The sequence below is a fragment of the Phyllobates terribilis genome, unplaced genomic scaffold (assembly GCF_046119375.1).
Source record: "Phyllobates terribilis strain yellow unplaced genomic scaffold, ASM4611937v1 Scaffold_12__6_contigs__length_324123572, whole genome shotgun sequence".
Classification (NCBI taxonomy): domain Eukaryota; kingdom Metazoa; phylum Chordata; class Amphibia; order Anura; family Dendrobatidae; genus Phyllobates; species Phyllobates terribilis.
In genome coordinates this window covers 216,593,398-216,598,735 of record NW_027362772.1, presented here as the reverse complement: position 1 = coordinate 216,598,735, position 5,338 = coordinate 216,593,398, and positions in this window count along the sequence as shown.

Here is a 5,338-nt window from a genome sequence, read left to right as displayed (position 1 = left end):
GTAAGGTTGTGCAGCGTAGCTGGTAGAACCCCCAACGGGAGGGGTATGGCCTCAGGGCAGCAGATGTGGAGATTGTGGTAGTGATGGTGCAGCAAGGAAGCTCAGAGACGTGTGGTGCAGTTCAAGGCTTTTACTCACAGGTGTTGCTCCGGTCACTTCGGCCAGCAGTGACCACCCGAGCCGTGCTGCGTCCACCAGGTGCGGGACTCGGCCAACCCCCAGGCAGTTCCAGAGCGTGGTCCCAAGCTCCCCTCTATTCCTTCCTACGGGCCGTCCTCACCAGGGACCCACCTTTGTCCGGCTCCCTCGGGTCTTTTGGTGGCGAAACCTTTCCCGGCTTCCCTGACCCTATGCGTGGTTTGCCTTCCTGGTGGATATGGTGAGGGGTCGCGCCAAAACTTGTCCACGACCTCCGGTTCCTGGCTAAGGATGTTTAGCCTCTACCAGTTTGGGATCCGGTACCCTCTTCTGCCAACCCTTCACCCGTCTTAGTTCACTTGTGGGATCTCAGGGTTCCCTCTAATTGTGTCTCTGGGCCTTTCACTGGGTTTTTCCTCTTCTTCCTCTTTCTCTGCGCTTCAGGCCTGGCCCTGGAGCTGGGCCCAGCCGGAGCCACAGCTCCCTGTCAGCCCTCTCTGGCTGAACTCTCCCTCAGCTTCTCCTCAGACTCAACCCCCTGTCTCAAGATGGTGCCCACCTCTTATACTCCCTCTGACACCCGAGCCCAGGTGATTAGCACCCAATGGGCTCCTTCCTATGCCCAGAGTCCCTCCCCTGTCTGCTCCTACACTACTGGGATGTTCCTCCCCCCCTCCCACTCCAGCCAGGGACAGACGCTGTCGTACCTGCACATCTACCTAGTGGGAGTACCGTTGTTCTGTCCCCCGGAAATGGGATGAGTGTAGTGCATGCAGCTAACTGAGCTCGGTCCCACACTCCATCCTTACCCGGGAGTGGAATACCACACCTCTGGTTCGAGGTGCAATACCCCTGTAGCAGCCGAGTCCTCGGGGTGCTACACAGTCTAGCTTTTTTATGTCTCTGTGTCAGCAGTGGTATCCTCTTGGGTCTCCTGCCATAGTGTTTCATTTCATTCAAATGTCGACAGATAGTTTGCACTGACATTGTTGCACCCTGAGCCTGGAGGACAGCTTGAATTTCTTTGGAACTTGATTGGGGCTGCTTATCCACCATCCAGACTATCCTGCGCTGCAACCTTTCACCAAATTATCTCTGCTGTCCACGTCCATAGAGATTAGCTACAGTGCCATGGGTTGTAAACTTCTTGATTATGTTACACACCGTGGACAAAGGAACATCAAGATCTCTGGAGATGGACTTGTAACCTTGAGACATAAGACTGCTTGTGTATTGTGCTTTCCCATACACAAGCAGGCTTGCTTATGTCTCTTAGAGAGGTATTCACATTGGTAGGTTCCTGGTATGACGAGAAACACCTTAACGTGGCTACCAGGTACACATGAATTGGCCAATTTATACGCTAAGGTTTCTCATTTATTTCTATTTTCTACAGCAGTAATGCTATTCATATTTCATATATTTCTTGTTCACATACTTAGCGTTGCAGTGTGCTGCTTTGTTTGTTAGTTATATATGGAGGTAGCTGCTCCTAGTAAGCACCTGTTCACCCCTATTTCTTGTTTTGGAAGTGCCGGACAGTTTTTTCTGTTTCAAAGCAAGTGCAAGAGCTCAGTGTTTCATGGCGGGGCCATTCATTTATATATACCTGCCCACCTGCTTGTCTTCCCTCTATCTCCACCCCCACCTCTTTTTGATTGACAGCTCTTGATTCATAGAGCCAGAGACGGGAGGAGATAGATAGAAAACAAGCAGATGGGAAGGTGTAATAAAATGGTTGTCTCGGCCATTGTGCACTGAGTTCCTGTACTTGTTTTGCCCAGTTATTCTGTGCTGACAGAGTCCCTTTCACTACTACTATAAATGTAGCCACCGTGCCTCCCATGAATGTACATTTAGCTACAGTGCCCCCTGAATAAAATATTAGCCACCACTGTGCCCACAAAATAGAACTAAAAACAACCTCTCACCTTCAGGGTGAAGATGTTTCCATCCTCTCTAGTAAATGGCGCTGGTGGTGCAATGTCTCATCTTTGCATCGTTTTAGACAAGGTGCCAAGTGGCAAAGCACTGTGCTTAGGTCGCGCGCGCGCTCCCCCTCTCTTAAACTGGCCGCGCGCGTCGTCCTAAGGAGTCCCCTGCCAATTGCCGGAGGACTTCCCATATATAAGGCACCTCCTCCAAAATGGAGGTGCCCGAGCAAAGTTGTTTGCACTGTGTCTCACCTGTGTTTCAGCCCTCAGGTTCCGCTGCTAGTTTGACTTCTCGTCCTACCTGCCAGCCTGTTATCTGTCCGTTACCTGCCGAGCCTGCCAGCCTGCTCACCTGGAGCGCTCACCTGTTACCTGCCTGTTACCTGCCTTGGCTATCTGTCCGCTCACCTGGGAGCATCCGCCTGCCCTGTCTGTCAGACCGCTCACCTGGGAGCGTCCTCCAGTTGCCTGCCTGTTACCTGCCTCGTCTGTCAGACCGCTCACCTGGGAGCGTCCACCAGTTACCTGCCTGTTACCTGTCTCGTCTGTCTGCCTGCTCACCTGGGAGCGTCCACCAGTTACCTGCCTGTTACCTGCTGTGTCCGTCAGCCCGCTCACCTGGGAGCGCCCACCAGTTACCTGTCAGTTACCCGCCTCGTCTGTCTGCCCGCTCTCCTGGGAGCACCTGCCTGTTTTCTGCCAGTCTGCCTGGAGACTTCCGCCTGCTTGCCGTGTCCATCCATCATACCGGTCAGTTCCAGCCATCTGACCCGTGGGAGCCACCTGCTCTTTTACAAGGTCGTCCCCAGAGTAGCACCTGGTCCCTCTGCCCGGATCCTCCCTGGTCACGGTGTCGTTAGCTGCCGTACGACCAGGGTCGGTTCGGGTGGATACTTAGTCACGCCCCTCTGGGTCCCTCCTTGCACCTCGGCACAGAGGTTCCACCACCCGGACCCATAACAACCCCCACCAATCAGCTGTTCAAAATGCCGGCAGAGGCTGGATGTAAGCAGTATAGAGCAGACCATCTCCTCTCCTTCACACTGTTTAGAGGTGGTTGCTGCAGATCAGCTCTTTCTCAGATAATAGAGCTCATCTGCAGTACCCTCCAGTGGCCAGTAAGTTTACATCCTCCCTTTGCCGGCGTTGCGAACAGCTGATGGGTGAAGAAAACTTAGAAGGATGCTCCAATACCTAAAATGTCCTTTTTAAATAGAGTATCTATCTTTACACCCTAACCACTTTTGTAATTTGCTTTATTATACAACACCCTACACTTCTCCCTGTTTTACTAATCCCTAATCCCTATCCAGCACACTCAGCACTGGTACTCTCACATTGTACTCTATGTCCTTTTGTTGCAAAATTTTTGCTAACCTCCCTATTCATCTCCTGTCCCCACCATTCTTGTATCCCCTCCCCACTATGCTCCACCATCTTATTTTGTATCCACCAGACTTTCAAACCATTTATAGAATAAACAATGTTTTCTCCTAAATAGGAGGTTGAGTTTGGTATTGTATGGTGGAATCTCTGTATAGGGCATGGATCTGTTTCCGTGTCCAGTGAAGTTCTTGTGATCTTCACCATCTTCACCATTGATGCTGGTTAGACGCTGAGGTTTGATGAGGGATTCCACATGATGCTTCTTGCTCTGTAACTTAATATTGGGACTATTTACACATGGTAGAAATCTGCATGTCACTAGCCATTATATTTCCATCTGATAGCAAGTAATAACTTTCTAACTATAAGTAATGTTGGAGCTGGTACTTCAGGATCTGATCTGTTAGGGAATAAAGTTCTAACATGCATGGAGCTTTGTAGTGCCAGAAGAGCTGAAGGTTGCATCCACCGGAAAGACTACACCCGAGCCTTTCTGAAATAAATCCTTTGTCTTCAGACTTCACTGTAAATCAATGGGAGGCAGTGTGTAGGATTTAGCTGTTGTGGAATTACAAGTCCCAGCATGTTTTCCCAGGAATTTTACTTTCATAATACTTGATATTCAGACACTGTCTATGGAAGTGAATCTGCCACCATTGCCTGTTAATCTATTTAAAGTCTAAATAAGTGGTAAACTAATATTTATAGTGTCATAATAGCTGGAAGCCACAGGATACCTGACTTTAACACTTACTGGGAAATATAAAAAAAAGTCAAGTTATCAAATATAGGCACAAAAAAAGAAATGCTGCCAAGAAAAAAATCTGTAGTAACAATGGAAAGGCTAATATACTAGCCCTTGTGACATTCGCCATACATGTAAGAGTTGGCACTCCACACATGTTCTGGCTTTGATACCCACCTTTAACTGCAGAAGTTGGAGCTAGCGTCAAAAGGAACAGTTGAAGGCTGTGGCGCCCCTGAGGGTTCAGTCGCCACAGAGGTACTGCACCTCACCCAGAGGTGTGGCATCTCCTTCTTTCAGGTAAGGATGGAGTACTGCCCGGGACACCAACATCTGCACTCAACACTACACTACTCCAGGCCGGCTGGAAGGGCATTATGCACTTCTTCTGCTGCCCCGCCCCTGGCTGCAGTGGGGGGAACCAAAAGTGAGGGGGAACCAAGTAGTGGGTGTGGGTGGAGGACGCAGAACAGGGGAACACTGTCAGGAGTAGTATATAAAGGGAAGCCATCTTAGAGTAGCAGGTCAGTCGTGGATTCAGTGAGAGAGAAGAGGAGAGGAGCAGAGTCTCCTAAGGAGCTCTGCTCCAGAGTGGGGCCTAGTAAGAGAGGCCCAAGAGTGAGAGGGGAGTCAGGGAGGAAGGCTCCAGTAACAGAAGGGATCCCAGGGGGTACGGTGAGTGCAGGACGGCACCCGTACGCCCGAATCTGCCAAGTGTCAGAGGGATCAGGCCGCAAGAAGGGAACCGGTCCCTGGACCAGCTGTGTTACTTCAAGTCTCGGCTGGAAAACCGGAGGCTTCTGCACTTTCAGGGTGCAGTTGCCACATTCGCACCTAAGCCGCCGAAAAGGGCACCAAGTCAGGTCCGGGAACTTCAAGTTGCCCAGAGGGATCTCAAGGTACCTGATCGGGACTTTGTGTGGTGGCAGGAGGGAGAGACCCAGCGCGGGAAGTCGGCTAAGGAAGGAACATACAGAAAAGGGGTCCCGTTAAGTGCTTCTGCTATACTTGAGGGAGTGCTGAACCCCTGCCTGGCAAACGCAACGCGACGTGGGAGGCTGACACCTGTACAGTGCCACCTGAAGAACCTAAATAACTGTGAGTAAACTCGGATGACTGCACCCCATTCTGCCAT